Genomic DNA, 21156 nt, shown 5'->3' on the forward strand with positions numbered 1-21156 from the left:
AAGAACTGCCCATTTCTGTGGCTTTACACAATGCTCCAGCAAATGTTTTTCACTAAGCACAGCCTCTCAGGATTGTTCAGTTCTCAAAATTGTATAATTTTGTAGAGCCTGGATCCTGTGTACGTGCTCTAGCACAGTGTTTACTACTGTGAGTAAATGGTAGCGCTCAGGACAGTCAGTGTAGTGAGCTAGCACTGCTGGAATCCAAGTGCTCCCACACTCCTGGAGGCTGCTGTGTCACACTGTGTTTCAACTTCATAAACGGAAGCAATATGGACACTCTGTTTGCCCACCCAGGCTGCCACTGCACTACAGACTACTCTGGAGTGCCTGGTGTCACAAACCATTCCTTTCATGAGGAAAATTCTTCCAATAACACCTAAGTCCCCCACTAAGAACAGGTAGAAAGGCAAATTTTTTCTCATGGCCACCTAAGGAGAACTGTTTCAGTCAAGTAGAAATACACAACTGTAGTAAGAGTAAAAACAAAAAAAATAATAAAGACATAGGAGTTGCTTTTTGATATTTTGAAAAAGAAAGAAAAAACCAGCAGAAATTAGTTGTATTGAGAGACACTGTAAATCCCCAGCAAGTTCAGCATTGACTGTCCAGCCACTGTATCAAAGCATCACAGAATGATTTGTGTTGAAGGGGTCTTGATCTCATTTCCAGCCCATGTCGTGGCCAGGGACACATTTCACTAGGCCAGGGCTCATAGCCCCTGCCCAGCCTGGCATTGGGCACTTCCAGCACACAGATCAAAACAGGATCTCTTTTTCTTCCTTGCTGGCCTCGCCTCCCCTTTCCTATGCTGCCTCCAAGTGAGAGCAGCAAGGCCAGCACCCTCCCACAAGACACAGAGCCATCCTATAGAGCACAGAGATATCCTACAGAACACAGAGATATCCTACAGAGCATACAGCTGCAGCAGCACCACCAAAAGAATGGACACGGACATGGCTTGCGCTGTGACCAATGGTAAAATCCTATCAATTAAATCCATTATGTGCCTTTTGCATCAACAGCTTCAGGTTCCTGATGCTGGACCAGTGGCTGGGTGAGGGAGGATTGGACAAGCACGTTCAGAAGTCTGCTGGCTGCTTTTCAAGTGAGATCACAGTGTTCACAAGCTATTTACTGACAAACTCTTTAAAGAATTAAAAGCTGTGCATAACCCTGAATATTCCAAGGAGATTATTGCTGGCAAAGTGCTCTCAACCATAGCAGATAATCAGAAACTTTAGCAAAAAACCCCTTTGCTATTAACTCTGGCTCAAAATAAAAAGGGCATCTGTACTTGACTGTAATAAAAAACTAGTGCAAAACGTCTGCATGGTAATAACAGAGACCACAGTTTTAATGAGAGTTGGGGAAAAAGAAAGAGTAGAATTTCTGACTGTTTATTTGCCCTTGGTGGATTACGAGATGAAATGAAAGTCCCTGCTTTTTTTAGCATGGAGGTCAGCATGGAGTCGTGCTAATAAAAGAGCATTAGACTCCCAGTGTACCTATAAACTATAAAACTCAGAGCCTAAACCAACCCTTCCCATGCAATGTAGGAAGCCAATGCCAGTAATTCACTGCAGACATGGCCCCTTCCCACCACACGTTCCAGAGGTGAGCCAGACCCAGGAGCAGTGGCTGCTCTGTTTGTTGGTGCTGTGGGGGGTGTTGCAATCCCCAGCAGCCCAGGCGATTTACTTTCCTGTGATGTCCCTTACACCCTGCAGGTGTCATCATCCTCTGCTCCCAGTTTGTGCTGGCTGCACACTCTGAGGGCAACAGTTATGAAATATCCCTGGGAGTCGCAAGCTGGAATAGCCACTAATGGATGAGAGATGCAGGGCTCCCTGCCCAGTGGATGGGACCCCTGGGCTGCCCTGCGGCAGTGGAGGTGAGCCAATGCAGAGCTGCATCCTCCAAGAGAATGTGCTGTGACAACACCACCAAAACCACCACCCTGCAGCCGGAAAAAACATCTTTTCATCTGGAGAATCAAGAAACAGAGGGATAGAAGCATTTCTAAGGAAGGGAGCCTGCCTGGAAACACCAAGACAGCAGGGGAAGTAGGAGGAACTCACCTTCAACCATCCTGCTCTCCCTGAGATTTACTCCTTGTCTTGAAACCTCACAGAAGAGCGGGAGAAGAAAAGATTCAGGAAAAGTGCTTTTGGTCAAAGAAATTAAAGAAATCAAAGCCAACAAGGCACAGGAGATAATCCGAGTGTGTGAGGGAGTGAGAAGGGACTCAGGACTCAATGCTCACCTCAGCCACCACTTTGATTGCATGGCCATGATGGAGACCCTGCTCCAGAGCACAGCCCAGGGGACACACAACCATGAGTAACAGGTTGGTTTCTGTGCCACAGGGAAGGGCTGCTCTACACCCTGGTGAGTGGGACCAGCTCCATTGACAGGCCCTGCAGGTCTGTTGAGGGTGCAACATTTGAAAGAATCCAGATCCCTGCTGACTTCAAATGTTACTTTGCAGCTCTTAAAATCCCTTTCTCTCATGAGCCTATTGATCTTTAAGAGTGACAGACCCCTGAAAACTTTCATCCCCTCTCTGCTGTGTTCCTTCCCAACCCTCCCGTGCTCCGTGGCTCCCCATGGGCTCAGCACATCACTGCTGTCTGAGCAGAGTCAGGCAGGTCAGAAAACCAAAAGCAGGGTAAATCTTTCCAGTCCTTCCTTCAGGAAAGCTGTGCCCACAGTGGAATGGCAGGGAAAGCAGTGTCCAGCCAGAAGAAGGCTCTTGTTCCTAATTGGCCAAATTCAGAGTTATTTATCGGGCAAAGAGTTTCCATCTCTCTCAGAAACTTCAAAATTAGTCTGTCAGGTTGAATCCCATCATCACTTAAACTCAGAAGACTGCAACATTTGTGGTGTTTTCTTAGCTCTGAGTTCTGACACAAGAGCTCTTCCTCTCCTCCAGATTCTCCAAGCAAAACCCAATGTACTTTTGTTGCTCTACTCACACTAATCACAACAAAGGTTACAAGCTCAATTAGTCTGGGGGTTTTTTTGCTGTTGTTGTTTCACTGAAAGATGGTGTTTTCTTCCTTGATCTCTTTTAGATTCCATTTAAAATGTGTTCTGTCACCCTGAGCACTCTATTAATATCCCTGCCATAAACATCCACAACACAGTGTATTTTCTCCCTTAAGAAAGTTTAATTTGTTTCATTTAAAGATGAGTGTTGTCATAGAGGAGCAGAATATCACCCTCACCAGTTTAATGAATAAACAGGGGAAATGTGAAATCATTGCTCGCTTCTGCAGGTCCCTCTGGTTCACTTGCAGGAGCTGCAATGAGCATGGGGATTGTCTGTGAGGACACAGTTCCTGAAGTTTAGGGCCCTTACCCACCAGAAATATGGTCAGATGAACCACTGGCATTACTCTAGGGAGAAAGGTGGCCACATGCAAATTTAATGCAGAATGGTCTCACCCTGCCAAGGAAAAGAGAAAGAAAACCACAGAGGGTTTTAGGGGCTGCCAGTGCATATTATTCAACTTGCATTAACTCTCTTAACAACAAGCCAGAGAACTGAATTTGGATTCTAGCTGCAAAGCTAAACTGCAACCCATCTGTTTTCCATCCCAGACAATGAATAGGCCAAAATTTACACAACAAAATACTGCCTAGGATTTGAAGGTTTGGATAGCATTTACCTCAAAACCTGGTGCGCCTTCGCTGCATCAGGGCTATATTTTAGGGGAGATTTTGTGTTCAGGCTTCTCCTGGCTGTATTTGAACACTGCCTGAGATGATTCAGGAGTTCTACTCGACAAATGGGTGTTGTGATCCAAGGCCCATCTGGCTTGTTTTGCAGTGTGTAAAGGTCAGTGTTTCTGTTAATACAACTCGTACAAATACTTCCCTGCCATCTGACGACATTCCTCCTCATTCAGATTGGCAGCCATTTCCCCCCCACAATCTGGAATCTCCTCCCAACGTGGGCTGTTGAAGTGGGGATGATCACAGTTTTAAAATCAAAGGTTGAGTGCTTCTGTTGAGTTATACTTGGAAGCGACCATGTTCTGTACAGTGAGAACATCCCATATGGAAAGGACATATGTGTTGGAGACAATAATACATAAATAGTGAATGCAATTTTATATAACCCTTATATGCTTATGGCTCTTACATATAATTCTCTAATGAGACAGGTGAAATAGATGACTTCAATACTGATATTTAGGTCCATCTGTTGAAAGCTTACACAATAAATAGGGAGTTTTAAAGACAGATTTAGCTGTACATAATTTTTCAAACAATTGCACTGACATAACTTGCAAACCCTGTTGGGCTGTCCTTACAAAGGACAGTGTGAGGTGTGAAACCTCACACTAAGATCTGCCGTGGACAGACACACATACAAAAAAACATCCATAATTTGTCAAATATAAACTATTTAGACTATTTTTTCATGGTTTTGTTCAAAGAACATAAAGTTTTGGAGAAATAAAGCAGGTGAAAAATTTCAGTGAAGAAGTAGAGCTCAGATGAAGAGAACACTGGCAATAGTTTTGTTATGGAATGTCAGTATTGCTCAGGGGCTGACCTGTGGGGGCTGGCAGGATCCTGGATAACCATGTCCATTCATCACTGCCCTAAGAAAACCCATCCCAGTGTGGAAGATGCCTAAGCCTGGATGAGGAGGAGGGGAATAAAACTCATTTTACAGATAGTCAGTGAAGACCTGTTAGCACTTGGCAGCCAAATTCTCTCAGGAGTCTGGGCAGACAATTTTCCCATCCTGCCCCTGTCCTCCCCAGGCTCAGCATCAGCCCCCACAAAGGGCCTGAGCACTGAGCTGTCTGCTTAGAGCAGGACAGGGGCAACATAATGACATTTCTGCTTATTTGGAAGGAGATTAAATAGGGGTTTTGCCTAAGAAGTTATAGTCATTTTATGAACTTGCATTACCCAGTTTTAGAAGTCAGGGAACAGTGATGATGCATTTCATGCTCACATTAAGTTAGCTGCAATATTTTTTTTTTCTCATCACCACCATATTGCTTCACAGAGCTTTGGGAAATATTTTATTTTCCCTCATGACTAAAACTAGTTTTGCTGAAAAAAAAATTCTTCTGATTTTTCATCTCTCTGGGGTTTTTTTTCTTTTTTTCATTTTTGTGTCAATAAATACAAAACACTGACATTGCCTTGTGAGAACCTTTTGGGGAGGAAATCTGGGGATAGACTTTATTCTCTTAACATATGTTCCCTGGAAATTAATCACCTATGAGATGAAGAACCTAATGGTTTGTGGTCATGCAGTATTAAGGCACATTAAGCACAGAAATGGAGCTGCCTTTTTTCCAGCACTACTCTGATAACCAACAAGCCTCAGAAAAGAAATCCACATTCTTATTCTGTTTTTTCATATATCTGATCAAAAATTAACTGAGTGCTTTAACTGAGCTTGGTGCCAATGGCTTATGAAAAAACATTTAAAAGACTTCAAAGCTCTTTGGTGTCTAGTGGAGGCTTCAAAAGACCCTAAATATGGTGTCCTTTTTTCCCAAAGCACTTCACAAGATCCTCCCTCTACAAGGATCTGTGCTCCATGAACCTTTCTGAAAGTTTCCATCTTCTTGTGGAACAAAGCAATTTTGTATTTGTTTGGTTATTTGTTTTCTGTCAAAGTTATCCAAAATGCTGTGAAATAAACTGGGTGAAAAAAAATCCTACTGTGAATTCCAATCAATGGCCAAAGGCCAGGCTATTCTTTAATAGTAGTTTAACTATTAATAGTATTAATTTTATATATATATATATATATAAACTATATAATAGTATTTTAACACTGCAGCATGGGAACTTTTTAATGAGGATAACCAAACTGAACTGCACTCAGGAATGAGGGTGCTTCTCACACACCAAGTGATTCCTTAATCAACAATTCTGCAGCTTTACAGCCCTGAGAAACAAAAAAAAAAATCTGACTTCTTCCTAAGCTTACAGACTGACTTACCTAGAAGATGCTTCAGTGATTTTTTTTTTATTGCAGTCTTATTGCAACCATTATGAACACAGTCAGGCCTTTACACAAGTTTAGTGTAGATTTTCACACTGTTCAAGAATCAAAGAGCAAATTTCTATCGGTTCCCTCTACTAACCATTAGAAAAGCTATAGGGGAGGGCTGCAAAGAGCCTTCTTGCACCCTCCTCCTCAGCTCTCAATGTGCCAGTCCTTATCCAGCCTTCTTCTGCATCACCGAATATTTATCAATTAATTAATTTATTTGTAAATTGAGTTTCACACTGGCTGGTCTAATGAGCAGAAGTGGTAAAGCAATAAGCAAATGAACTAAATAAACGAATTTCCTGGATGCTGCCCAAGCTGGATCCAACATTTTACTCACTGTGATGATGACCCTTCATTCTTACCACGTCTTCTGAGCCCCACAGGGAGGAGCTGGCACTCAGAGATGCACAGAATTGCTGTGGCCCTCAGAGCAGGCATGGCTGGATCTGCAAGTCATCCTGTGCATTATCTGTTACGTCTTTCCCTTTAAAAATATTCAGAGATTTTCTGAGGCTGCTTCCACAAGTCATTTCCAAGTAAAAAAATTGCTTTTCTTTTTCTTTTATTTAATGTACATTGACTCACTCTGACACACGTGCACAGAACTTCAGTTTTCCAACAGATTACTGTATCTTTTGGCAACCTTCAACTATTAAACTGCTTGTGTTTTTATAGGATAGACTAATGGTATTGATAGCCCTTAAACATTGCTCCTATAGCAACTGCTGAATTTTTGGGGTACTCCAAGGAAAGATGAATTTAAACATCAACAGTGAGAATTAACCTGTTAAAGTTTGAATTTGTGTGGAGAGAAAGAGAGAGAAAAGGAGGGAGGGAGGGAGGGAGGGAGAGAAAAGGAGGGAGAGAAAAGGAGGGAGGGAAGGAGGGAGGAAGGGAGGGAGGGAGGGAGGGAGGGAGGGAGGAAGGAAGGAAGGAAGGAAGGAAGGAAGGAAGGAAGGAAGGAAGGAAGGAAGGAAGGAAGGAAGGAAGGAAGGAAGGAAGGAAGGAAGGAAGGAAGGAAGGAAGGAAGGAAGGAAGGAAGGAAGGAAGGAAGGAAGGAAGGAAGGAAGGAAGGAAGGAAGGAAGGAAGGAAGGAAGGAAGGAAGGAAGGAAGGAAGGAAGGAAGGAAGGAAGGAAGGAAGGAAGGAAGGAAGGAAGGAAGGAAGGAAGGAAGGAAGGAAGGAAGGAAGGAAGGAAGGAAGGAAGGAAGGAAGGAAGGAAGGAAGGAAGGAAGGAAGGAAGGAAGGAAGGAAGGAAGGAAGGAAGGAAGGAAGGAAGGAATAGAGCTTACAAAAAAACCTGGGAACTAAATCTTTCTTGATCATGACTGCCATAACAGAGTCTCCAAATACCAATTTTTCTTCCCAGCCCTCACATTCTGAAGCAGCTGCATAACTGGTTCTGGCCTCTCTTGAACACCACCAGACTGAACATCTTTGTGGATGTGTCTTCAGCTTTTTCTTTCTTTCTTTCTTTCTTTCTTTCTTTCTTTCTTTCTTTCTTTCTTTCTTTCTTTCTTTCTTTCTTTCTTTCTTTCTTTCTTTCTTTCTCCTTTCGAGGCTACAGAGAAAAGGAAAACTGACTCTAAAGGCTCTTTAAAAACCCCCTACATTTATAATTTTTTAAATCTTAGGGTTTTCAGCTCAGCATTTTAGTAGGTCTGACTCACTGCTTTTATCTCTTGGCAGTTTGGGAAGCAGATTTCATTACAATAAAAGAACAGGTGCCATTCATATTCTTAACTTTTTTTTTATATCACTGCATAACATACATCTGTCTCACTGCTAGCTACTACACAAAACAGAAGCCCCGAGGACTATTTACTGATCATTCCACACCATTTTTCATAAGAGAAGGACTGTTCCCCTGTTCTGGTCCAACTCTAATTAACAGAGTGATAGCATCATTGTAACATTGTGCAATTCCTATTTTAAATAATGTTCAGTGTGTACCGCTGCCCTTTTCTGTCAAAGTATTTCTGTGTGCTTTGGCACAGAGATATCTGCATTTCTATATCTTCTACCAATTTTACAAAGGTTTTATAAGGCTTAATGAATGGAAAATGCTTTGAAAAGATGTAGATAAAAGGCAATTTTGAAGGCAGTCATTAGTAGTAAATACCCTCATCAAAATTTCTCTTGCTAATCCTCTCTGCTCTGCTGTGCAGGCAGTGCTGACAGACCAATCCTCCAAGGTTATTCTGATGCCACCTCAAGGCAAGCATCCTGAAAGTCACTTATATTCACAACCCTGCTGGCACCAGTCTCATTCAGCTGAGTTTAAATTATGCCACCTTAACACCACAGAGCAATAGAAAAAATAAAAAAAATTCATGGACTTTCTGTGAGTCCCACCATTAAAACTAATATTGTGTAACTGGAAATCAACTGCTTCAATTAATGGGAATATATGGCTTCATTTTGTAGGCACAACCTTTCCATTTGAAAGCTTGCTGACATATGGGTTCCCACTGGTGTTGTAATTACACCGTGCCTAAATATATATATATATAATGAACATTCTTGATTACAAGCACTTTTCTTCTAGCACCAGTTCCAGTGTCTCTCTCTGCGTTCCCAGTTCCACTGTACCTGCTCCAAGGGCCATTTCCAGACTGACATAACCTGGGGGTTGCGGGGTACAACGCCCCTCTCTAAAACACTCTGTGGATGTAAGACAGTGCAGCATTATTGTTCCTGGGGTACTGGGTCATGCCAAAGCTCTGCATCCCACAGTCTTGCAGGAATGGGAATGTTGAACATATTGGATAACTGGAGTTTTGACAAATGAGGCACTGGTGTAGCCTGGGGAGAGCGACCATCAGAGAAGCAAGAGGGAAAACTGCCCTCTGAGCACCTAAGTTACCAAAATTTGCATTTCCAAGGTAATTTTTAAGAGTCACTCTTGTGAGAGATGCTCATACAGTGCTGTGGCACTGGGAGCTTCTGGCTGTTTGATCCAGAGGTTGTCCATGTCACCTCCAGATTAAGTTTTTGCCTTGCTTTCCATTAATTAAAAAAAAAAAAAGGAAAAAAAAAAAAAAAGAAAAAAAAGGTAGATTTGTAAGAAGAATATTTTTAAAGTTTGGGGGGTGGACAAGTATGTATTTGAAGCCTTTACTTTGATCTGCACTTAACACTTCATTTTGTATTTCAGTATTTTAACAACACTTTTGTACAGTTCAAAGAGAAAGTTTATCTGAGTTTGAAATAAACTTCCAAATGAAATCTTATGCAAATAGGAGCAGGGAGATATGTTTAAAATCTGACAAAAATAAATGTTTTAATTTTTGTAAAGCATTGTGCTTGGCTTTTTGGGGAGCCATGAATACTTCGATTAAAGCAATATGTGATGGGAAAATGGCCATCAATGTCAAGAGTCTGTCACACAGCTCCAGTAATCTGTGTTTTGGTTGTGTATCTGACAGGTGTGGGTCTTGCAGATCCTCTAAGCAATTTTGTTTCCTCAGACAGCCACTTCAACTCTGAGTACAGACCCCCACACCCAGCTACATTTCCAAAGGGGCATCAGAGAGGCACCAACATTATTCAGATCAGAGCAATGGACTTGAGACTATTTATTTTCCCTCATTATCCTACCAAATACCTATGAAAGACCTGGAGATCTTAAAACATTTGGACCTGAGGTCAGTAAAGATGGAAAATAATCTTTTTATTGAGCTACGCAAGACCTCATGAAGGTCTCTGTCTTGTCACCTAATATCTATGAAATTATTTGTACCCGTCATTTTTATGTCTTCTCTTCTCAGGCAACTTCTATTTGGTGAGCAAAGCACCAGAGTAAGTGTGTTCCTGTGCTACAATGAGGCCTGATGGTGTCACCAAAACTGTGGGAAAAATGAAAACTCTCCAACAACATTTTTAGAGTCAGAAAATCAAAACATTTTTAGTGTTAGGCATTACTTTATTCTGGCCAGGATGTTGTTCTGGCCAGGACATGCAACAGAAATAATTTCATCCACACATAGCCTGCATTATGCAGAAAAAATAATTCCATGATACATTATTTTTACCAGATTTTTCACATATTTTTTACAGTCAAAATCCATAGAAATTCATTGGCTCAATGTTCATTGGTCCCAAGTTGCACAGTTCTCTGTATTTGGTTTCCTATTGCATACGGATCCTCTGATGCTAATTAGGTCCTCTTTCTCCTCGCTGTTTCCCAGACCATTCTTCTCTCTCTTTTTCGACTGTGTCAGCGATGTATGGAGCTGATGGTCGTTGATGGTTGTTTTCTTTTGCTGCATGAGATGTTCAGGTCATCAGGCCTTGCCTGATGGAACAGTCCCCTGAAAAGAAACCTCAATTCCCTTCCCATGGCATACACATGAGCAAAACTGACTAAAGTTACTTAAGAAACTTTTAAACTTTGCATCAATTCCAGCAATGAGTTGACACTGTTTGTGAAGGCCTGGATGCAGCCTGGAGTTCTGAGGCAGTTTTGGATTTGGAAAGTTACATGGGGCCACACCAGGGTTTTTGCTCACGCTCTCTATCTTCCAAGGTGTGTATGATGCTCTCCTGAAGCGGCCTGGAAGCTGTTCAAACAACCTCTGGTTGTTTTCTATTCTCTTTGCTGTATTATCAATTCTTTCTGGAATGAACTTGGCTGTTGTTCAGACTAATTTTCAATGTTGTGGAGAGGACTGAAGCAGCCGGCCGAGGGAAGTGAGCACTCCTGCAGCAGGGAAGGCTGTGCTGTAGGATGTCACACACAGCCGCCAGCACAGCTCGCTGTACATCCCACAGAGCTCTCTGAGCCTCCCCTGCAAGTGGCTGTCGGACTGGGAATGTTCCTGGCTCATCCTGTCTGTGCAGGATTTAGCCTGGTTAGCTCAGTCTGGGATGCCCTCGGTTCCCTGAGCCGCAGGAACACTCCTCTGGTTTCCAGCGATCTCTTTTCAGTCGAGTGCTGCTGTTTGCTTTGGCGCACAGCTCTCTAAACCTTCACCCAGTCCCTTGCTGCTCGCTCGGAGTGTTGACCCAGCCCACCAACCCTCCCGGGAGCACCTTGCCCTCCAGCACAGTCACCCGCACCCATTTCCCTCAGCCACGCACTCCCTGCTCCCAGCCTGCCTGGGGATGGGGATGCTGTCACACCAGCACAGCCGAGATCCCTTTGACCAGATTTCACCCAGTACAGCCAAGTACAATCCCCTCGGCCAGTCATTAGGCTGTGTTAATTATGGCAATCAGCCTACTCAGTCTGACCTAATTATAAATAATTAGCTTATCCCTTTATTTCTAAACCTCTTCCCTAGTGAGATGGTACTTTTAAGATTTTTAAACTAGCAAAAGTCCCCTTACAGAGTTGCTTTTCTTTTTCTTTAATGTCAAGGTACAACAACCTTGACATTAAAGGCCCAAGTCATGAGAAAGGCATGGCCAGATCTCACAGACCTGGGGGTGAAGGAGGTGCCTTCTCTTCCCTGAGGAATTACAAACCTTCATTCTTAAGCTACTTCACTGTTGTAGGGCGTTTAGTGGGATTTTTAAAAATACGTATAGGCACCAAAATGCCCACTTGCCCAATAAAAATATCTCTTTGATGCCTCTTTCAAAATCATGTGCTTTTGGATTAGAATACTGCCTCTCAGAAGTGAGCACGGCACAAATTTTAGCACCCACTTATGCCCATCAGCATAAGTGGGCACTACCCTATGCACATAATTTGACACCAAAATGTTAAAAATTCTTTTCTTACAGTGAAAAAATGCAATATTTTTATTTTTGCTGCTTCAGGCAGCAAAGACTTCGCTTTGTTTGCCTCTTGTCTCCAAGTAGAAGTAACTAATCCTCAGCAGAAAGACCAACTCCATATGTAACTGTGCTGCTTCCCAAGTTTATGTTTTGCTGTTGTCATTTAGGAAATGAATACTGCACACAGGGGTGGTGTGAGATCTCTCAGGAATAACACACTTGTAAGAAGTGGATGGTGTGTCCTTGTAGCCTCAAAACATCACTCCGCATGACTCTTCCAATAAAAGCTCCTTAAGGACCTTTCTAAATCCTTCTTCTTGACCCAAAGGAATGATTTTTCCTTGAGTTCCTGAAGGTGACTATCACTTGTGGCCATACCTCCAGGATATTAAGCAGGAGATCTCTGACATTTTTGCCATTTTCCTGCAGTTCTCCCTCCATGGCCCTCAGTTAATAGAGGCTCCTATGGAAGAAAGCTCCCCTGGGATTTTAGGCATTGCCCACCCACATCTGGGAGATGTTGTAGGTATTCCCCTCTCCAGACTCCATGCCAAGCACAACTTTATACTGTAATGCCCTGAAGGACCTTTCCCCCTTACTTTTCCCACTAACAATGATGCAGTTAAACCCATTCAGTGATGTCAGCTTACGATCATTATGAAATAATTCCCATTCCAAGGATTTGGGCTCCTGGTTCATTCACACTAATGCAAAGTACTCCCAAACGTGTCAAAATTTCCTGCTTTGAATACTAAGTCGAAGCTCATTAAAGCCAATTTATTTTTCCCCTCCAATGACTCCCAGGTTCTGTGAATCAAGCCCTGTTTACAGAATTCTCCCAAGGCTGCCTCATGCCTTGCCTTGCAAACAAAGTAAAGCCACCTTTATTTCTATGCAGGGCTTTATAGATACTTAGATCTGTAAATAACAAAGCTCCCTACCTGCTCAGGAAGGCAACCTATGGGATGGCATTTTACTCCAGAAAAGTATTCCAATGACTTCAACTGGAAACTGACTGAAAAAAAACCAACAAGCCCTACTTGCTCTGTACCAGGAATTCCAAGCACAGTCTGTGGAAAAGATAAAGTTACTCTAAAATGCAATTTTTCAGTTTTGTGGAGCATGTGTTTCTGGACTCTTCACATGGCATGGCACTGGGATAAATGGATAAGTGAGCAATGCAAATTCCTGCACTCTGTTCTGCTTTACACGGTAGAAATGTCCCTGGGACATGGAAACTGCCTGGTTACAGTAGATGCCAGTTATCACAAGTAGCTCACATTTGCAGAACAAACTACTCTAACCAACCTGTCTAAATTTTCCTGTATCCCTGCTGTGTGAACATTTTTTTAACTAAATACTGTTAGATGTACTGGATGTATTGGTGACACTGCTGCGATAAAGAAATGAGCTTCGTTCAAATGAGCTTTGTTCAAATGACCTTTGAGAATGGCAAATTATAGAATCATAGAATGGGTTGGGTTGGAAGGGACTTAAAACTCACCTCATTCCACCACCTGCCATGGCAGGGACACCTTCCACTGTCCCAGGCTGCTCCCAGCCCCAGTGTCCAACCCGTCCTTGGGCACTGCCAGGGATCCAGGGGCAGCCACAGCTGCTCTGGGCACCCTGTGCCAGGGCCTGCCCACCCTCACAGGGAACAATTTCTTCCAAATATATGACCTAAATTTCCCCTCTTTCAGTTTGAAGCCATTCCCTGTCCTGTCACTGCAGTTCCTGAGGAATTGTCCCTCTCTGGGTTCCCTGCAGCCCCTCAGACCCTGGAAGGAGCTGTGAGCTCTCCTCACAACCTTCTCCTGTCCAGGCTGAGCAGCCCCAGCTCTCCCAGCCTGGCTCCACAGGGGAGGTGCTCCAGTTCCCTCAGCACCACCACGACCTCCTCTGGACACCCTCCAACAGTTTCATGTTCTTTTTATGTTGGGGCACCAGAACTGTTCACAGGTGGTACCACCCCAGCACAGGTGGAGTCTCAGGATAGCAGAGTAAAGAGGGAGGATCCCCTCCCTCACCTGCTGTCCAACGTACAGTGTATTTTAATAGCAAAAATAATAAATAAACAAACCTGAAACCTGTCCTGATACGAGCTCTCCATTATGGATGATAAATTAAATTATACTTTATAAAAAAACCCAGACCTTGACGCACTTTAAACTTAATTTCTCTGTGGATTCTTGTTATTGCTTTTTTTGTAACCCTTTCACATCACCTGTGTTGTCTCTTGTTTTTGCCTGAGTACTACAAAATGCTCCTTCACTCTCTGGCTCCCCTTTGCAGCCCATTATCCTGCCCCAGAGGGAGCTGCTGCCTTCCTCCTGCTCCTTGCAGGAATTTCTGCATGCTGCCAACCTTTGCCTGCCTTGCACAAAGTGCTGCTCTTGGGCTGTCTCTCATCTCTCTGATCCAGGCAGAGGTGTCAGAGGGCCCCAGGGAGCAATAATCAACACCCCCCCCCCCCATGTCAGCAGCTCCTCAGAAGCTCTCTGAGTAACTGGAGTGCTTTTGGAGGTCTGCATCAAACAGCACAAGAAGCTTTTACCACCAATATCTTTCATAGATCCTCTAAGCTGATTGATGGTAATACTGAGAATTAAATATTTATGGCTTAGGGGCATGGGGAAGTTTTGAAATACATATTTTAAACCTATATGAAAAGAGCAATGTCAAGGCATGTCAGAAGCTTCAAGCAGTGGTTGGAGAAGGAGTTCTGTCTCCATTCTCTGCTGTTTCCTTCCTTTTTCATTCCTTCCCCATTCTTTCATTATTTTAAATAAAGAACACCCTCAGGAAGCTGAAAACAATGGTAGATAAAAATCCAAAAAAGGAGAAATAGTAGACAGAACATGTCTTATGCATTTTGCCTATTTAATCATTAGAAATAAAGAAACAACCTGTCATGTTTCACATTGCTGAAGGTAACCCAGGGCAGGGACTATATATACATCACAATAATGAATTATTTACTTTGGCCATATTATCCAGGGCTATGATCTCATGCTCTCCTCATCTTCCCACAACAAATGAAAGTTCTCACCATGTCTGCTACCTTGTGGCTGGCAGATCCACAGATGTAAATGGACGAACATCCATTAGCAAATCAATCCTGCTCCCTTCCATCAGCAGGCATCCTTTACTCTGCAAGTGTTGAACATGCTGGAGGAAATTTTATTCTCATACCTTTAAAAACTCCCATCAGCTCCTTATGGCATTTGGGATGTCAATGCATTTTAGGATCTTCAGCTAAGTAGGCCGATTTCATTGTTCTGAACTGCATTTTGGTGCAGATACTGCCTTCCATCCTTAACAGGCCAAACTCTCCTATTAATATTCATTCTGTTTACCTTAATGACAGCAAAGAAGTACTTGAGCAAGGTTAAAGTGTGTTTCATTCACCCAGAAGATTAGTGGCATTTCTATAATCTAAAATGTGAAGTCCTCTATATCCCAGATATGAAACCTGACAGCATAATTTTTTATTCCCATTCTAAGCAACAATTTGCATGGGTGAGCATTCTCAGGATTAGTTGGACAGTTTAAAAATGTCCAGGAATTGTTTAGGATTAATAGAATGAAGAAACAAGATGTTTTTAAATTAAACTGCTGGGGCTTAAGGAATGTTTCCTTAATGGGTCATCACAATCTTTTTTCCTGGCTGAATAGATTTTTCTAAACAACACTGTATTGAGAAAGTCTTTTCATGTCAGCTAAAAATACAGAGTCTCTGGCTGCATGATCTACATAAATCAAACTAGAAAACACTATTGAAAATACAAATTTTCTTCTGTGCCGGCTAGCATAAAGCCTGTGCCCTATATGAGTGCTCCTGACAGCTTTTCAGAAAAGGCTCATTTCACCTACAATTATGAATTTAGACCCAAAATACTGAGCATATGAATTGATTGCTTCCATTGGTACTATCAATATTCTTGTCCACCCCTTTCTTGATCTGAGATTAAACTTCAAAAAGTGAACTCAAGAAACAAAACAGCAGTGTCTGAACTTAGGTCTGATGGCACCTGGGACCTGTGCAAAGACAATGTACAACTGAACCATTAATTATAAATTAAGAAGTCCAGAGTATGGTTGCTTTGAATGCAGCACACTCCCTTCTATCGGGTTCAAACTGCATTTCCCTCCACAGCCTGTGATCTTCCCATAAAAGAAATCTGAACAGGCTTTCTGCATAACCAAGAAATCATTTTGCAGTTCTGAGTTCTCCATCCCCAGTATCCCTGCAGGGCCTACTGGGTCTAATTCCTGGTCAGTGGAGCTCTCCTTTCCAGCATTTCAGACATTGTTTTGGAAGAAGGCTTCCAAAGCACTTGCTTATCTACAGAATGATCTGCCCATCAGGCACCAGCAGCAGCTCCTTGAGAGATCCCCATCTTTTCAGGAAGGATAAATAGTAGGACCAGCTTAACCATGACAAGTAAAGAGAGCATTATCTAAGCTATTCCTGGTTTGGGTGAGCTCTTTTTTTGACATCAACATTCCACCAGGGAAGTCTGGTTTTAATACAGGCAGATAGATAACATGATAAACATAACAACAATCAGGAAAGCAGCCCCAGATTTATCATCATGTGAACACAGTCAGGTTCCATGGTCAGACAGTCAGCATGGCATTTAAAACTGGAATTTGAGCATCGTATTTTATGGGCCTGGGCCTGGGACTAGAGAATTGTGACCCATCACCCTGGGAGCCCAGTATCAGGAGTCAGACCCCCCTCTTTGTGTCTGGTTGAGATCCACAATGGAGCCATCCTCCAGAGCTGGCAGAACCAGAGGGAAATGGAGACGAGAGAGAATGCAGGACTTTGGCTGGTATTGGGAAATCTAAGGTGCAAAGGGACATGCACAGGATCACACATCAGTAGGTGGCAAGGACAGAGCTCCTATATCCTTCTCTTCCAGCTCTGCAGATAAGCTATATTAAAATAATAATTCAGGTTGCATATATTGACAATACTCCTGTCCATCAAGTCATGTTGAGGTCTACAGATCTCAGCATTTTCCAATCAATGTTTCTAGGTGGTCAGCATATGTCCTTTTTTTTTCTATTTCCTACTACAATCAATTTTTCAAAACCAAGACCAAAAAAAGAGTATGAGCACAAATTAGAGATTTTCTGATTTGTGGTCAATCATACATCAATACTTCTAATTAAGTCTTACAAATAAAAGAATAGATGGCTAACTGAGCAAATTCTTCAATCAGAAATGGTAATGAATATGCTTATCTAGTACATTCAAAGGTTGAATAGGGTACCTGATGTCACATTAATTTAGAAGAAAATTCCAGCTAAAATTTCCTGTCAAGTTCAAATATTCTCATTTAATATTATCATTCTCAAAATATTTAGCTATTTACTACAGGATTCATAAATTCCGGTATGTGCCTTGAATTACATCTATTAGAAAATTGTGGGGTTCTGTGTGGTTGCTATTTCCTATAGAACCCAATCAGAGATGAGATTAAGGGGAGTTCAATAACCTCTGCAGCTGATTTTCAAATCCTGCTTTGAAGCAGCCAGGGTCAGGCTTTAAGTCACAAACATCAGTTTTGTCACTGAAGAGTGACTTGAATCAAGTCAAGTCTTAAACCCATGAGAATTAAGATGATCTGGGTTTAGGACCCCATGTGTACTGAGAACATCAAGCTGTATAAGCTTTTAGCTGAGAGTTTTGATATTCACCCTGCATCCTAAATCAGGAACTGGGTTCTTCTCTCCAGAGAGGTCCCATGGTGGAGCTCAGAGCAATGTTGGGCTCAGACCAGTGGATGACCACAGTCCTGGGCATTTTCAGTCTGAAACAAGACTAGGGGCTTAAATGCAGTCTTAACCCTCTGCTGCAGGCTCTGCCTTCCAATCTAATTACAGCTACTGTGGGGTTAATGCTCAGATCCATTTCTAATTGGGTTTTCCTCAGCTCATATTTGTATTCCAGCTCTGCAGCCTCTGTTCCATGAAGTCTGGGGAGTTGTGGCTGAATTCAGGGTAATGCAGTCAAGAGTGGGATGAGTTCTCTCCCATCCTGTATCCTACTGTAATGAAAACCAGACTGTGCATGCACACAAAACTTCCTGAATTCTGCAAAGTTTGAAAGAGAACCCTGTGATATTTGGCCAATATACTCAGAAAATATCATGGCTTTGTGTTTGTGGCAGATATGAAGACAAATTATTATTACTTTTTTTTTTAGGTTCCGAGAACATGAGGATCTTTTCTTGAATAAGAACAATGTGCTCATTCCCCCTGTTAACAGGGTCTGCCTCTTCTATTTACTGAAAAATCCAGGAGGAAAAGTCCTGTAACATTGAGACTGTGAAGGTTTCTCTGACTTAATGTTAAATTGGGTGAGATCTGCTTTAAAAATCACTATTTGCATGTACTGAGGCATTACTTATGTTTCTGGTGATTGAAGAGGAATGCCTACACAATCCTCATAGACGTTCAAAGTTGATAAACATTTTCCACCAACTGTATTTCCTCAGCAATTCCCTATCTTTTAATTGCACTATTCCTTTTTATTGCACTGATATTTTCCATTAGTTTCTAAATGGAGCAGATGTTTTTGCATCAGTTTGGGATTTTTCCTACCAAAATATTAACTTTTCTTTTCAATTTTGTATCTCATGCTTAGGGCTGGGAAACCTTTATGAAGCAGCTATTCCTTCCTCATGGCACCAATGTTCTTCCAGCCTGATGCTGTTTCATTCCCAGAAAAATCTGTCACTGTGGAATTGCAAAGGGATTTGATAATTAAAGTATAAACTGCTTTTCTTTATAAAAATGTATGATTTTTGTTGTTCAGGCCTGAAGTGTAAATCTTAACTGATTTCAAGAGAAAGATGTTAACACTTACTAGGCTTTACCTTCTTCAGAGTTTTTTTTATTTTATTTTATTTTTTTTAAGCAGCAGGAAATGAATATTCATTATACTGATATTTAAATTGGTTAAGAGACGTTATACAAAGGTTTTTTTATGGAATACCAGAATTCATCCCAATAATATTTTTTTTATCTCTCCTAAATCCGATCCAAATCCAAACCTCGATTTGCTTTTGTATTACAGTTTTCCATTTAAGGGAACTGTACTATACCTATCCTTCCATCAGCTATTGGCAGAAAAAAGAAATAAAATCCTGATAAATTAGTCCATAATTAATTATTCTTTTGCTTGAACCAGACAAAGTTAAATCTTAATTTGCTATAGAAAGGGAGAAACTGCAGTGTACTTAAGACACTCAGACTCATTTAAAACTGAGCATGTGTTCTCTTTTTAAAGGATTTCTCTCTAAATGTTCCTTCTGAATCTAGTACCAGTTTTTACTTTACAGTGGACAAGCAATTTTAAAATAAAATATCAAAAATACACCATTTAAAAACTATACATCTGCATAAGAAAAGAAAGACGTTAGAACAGAGCAAGACTACATCCAAATGAAATTATCAGTGCTCTCAGTGAAAGATAATGAGGACATGATTTTGTAAGTGTTCTCAGCATTTTCACAAATCACTGTGTTATTGATGGCTTATATTTGGATAAAGACATTTAAAACTTCAGAGACTTGAAGTACTTTATTTTTTTTTTCTGAGTCTTTTTCATTCCTATTACCTGTCTCCACATTATGTTAATCACAACTGCTTTTGCACATTATAATTTTCAATTACGCTTCAATTTTCTAAATGCATAAATTGTTCTAGTCAAATGTAAAGCTCCAAAGGTGTGCAAAAATGCTGGATCAGAAAACTGGATCATAACAAATTGTTTTATAAAATACCTTTTCTTTCATTAGAGATATTATGTGTCTGAATGCTCAAGGTGAACAGGAGGTCAAGCCACGAGAAACCGCTGAAAGCAACTTTTTTAAAGGTCAGTGCATTTTAAGAAGTGATAATAAATATGTGAGAGGATTCCAAGCTGCTCCTCACAACCGTTACAACCCGGGAGATAAAAATCCCTCTGTTTTATCTGAAGTTGCCAATGATTCATAGCCACAGGAAAAAAAATCAAATACAAGGCAGAGATGGGAAAAGGAACAAAGTTTTCTTTAAATTTTTATTGTTCATAAGATGTTATCTACAGGACAAAGATGAATATTTCCCTACAAACATGGACTTAATTTCTTCCAAATGCATAAAGGCTTCTGCAGTGAATATTTGGTAGCCTGTAGTCCCATGTTATTGACTGTGTACCTGGTTTTCTTTAAATTTTATGTACCAAACTTATGCCTCTGAAAGTCTTTAGAGTTCAGTATTTTTATACATGCAGAAAAAAGTTAATGAGAGTTTAATTTTAAATATTTGTCTTCAATAAACACATAAAGACATCTGGTGGTTTTTTAATGAAAGGCTCACAAAAAGGCTTTATTTATGAGAGCAGAAGTTATGAATGTGAACTCTATGGTGTTGTTCATTAAAATATTTTATGTACATATATTCAGGAGATTCTAATAATTGCAGTACAATGCAATTGTACTTGGGTACCTTGAGCTCACATCAATAAATCTGGATGGAAATTGGGGCCTGGAGAGTACCTTGTGGTTCCAATTGAGAGGGAAGGAAACAAAGGAGGAATTTGGCAAGGAAAGTGGAAAAGAGGTGTTTAACAACCAGTCTAGGTGGTTCATCAGCCAAGATAATCTCCTTAGTATTCAGATGAGAGAAAGTGCGAAAGCAGACAGATGTTTGAGCAGAAAAAGGAGCCGAAGGCTGTGGATGCAGAGATTTACAGGTTTCTCCCTCCCAGTGCCGAGAGGATGTAACAATGCAGATATTTGATATTCTCTTGCATTCACAGTGGTGCAGCCTCGGTCTGAGCTGTGTTATTGCAGGAGAGGGTGGAGTTTGAGCCTTCCCAAAACCACAATTTCTTCAAAGAACATCCACATAATGGGTTACATTGCCAAACCCACACCTTCAGGAACAGTGATTTTTAAGCACTTCAAGGACATTCTGTCCCAACAAAGTTCAGCAGAAGAATAACAAATTATGGATTTGATTTAATTTCCAAGCTGATTAATTCTTTAAATTTTGGAGGTAATAGACAAACAGATCTGATTCCTGTAATGTAGGCACGCTCGCAAAGAAATCCTTATCTTGGCAAAAGAGTTTGGGTACTTTTCCTTGATCCTTAAAACCTTTAAAAAAAAAACCTCCTTAAAACATGTGCTTCAGACACCCATAGCCAAAGCATTCCTTGGATTGCAGTTCCTCTGGTCTGCATGCAAACTCCTGTAACGGAGCTGTCCCCAGTGCTCCTGAGGCTGTGTCCTAATGCTTTCCACACTCACATTTTTTTCACAATTAGTGTCTCAAAGTGAACAAAGCTTTGGAATGATATGAGCAGCTCAATTGGGAAAGAGATAGAAATAT

The 21156-nt window shown here is 41.3% G+C and overlaps 1 long non-coding RNA gene across 1 annotated transcript; it reads left to right on the top strand.

Annotated features, from left to right (window-relative positions):
* The first annotated feature begins 300 nt into the window (after positions 1 to 300).
* LOC135279616 (uncharacterized) lies at positions 301 to 5022 on the top strand. The gene is made up of 3 exons (XR_010346843.1): positions 301 to 454; positions 1026 to 1108; positions 1731 to 5022. It is a non-coding gene; the product is annotated as an uncharacterized LOC135279616 (long non-coding RNA).
* The last annotated feature ends 16134 nt before the right edge of the window (positions 5023 to 21156 follow it).

This window comes from Passer domesticus, chromosome 12, assembly GCF_036417665.1.
Source record: "Passer domesticus isolate bPasDom1 chromosome 12, bPasDom1.hap1, whole genome shotgun sequence".
Lineage (NCBI taxonomy): Eukaryota > Metazoa > Chordata > Aves > Passeriformes > Passeridae > Passer > Passer domesticus.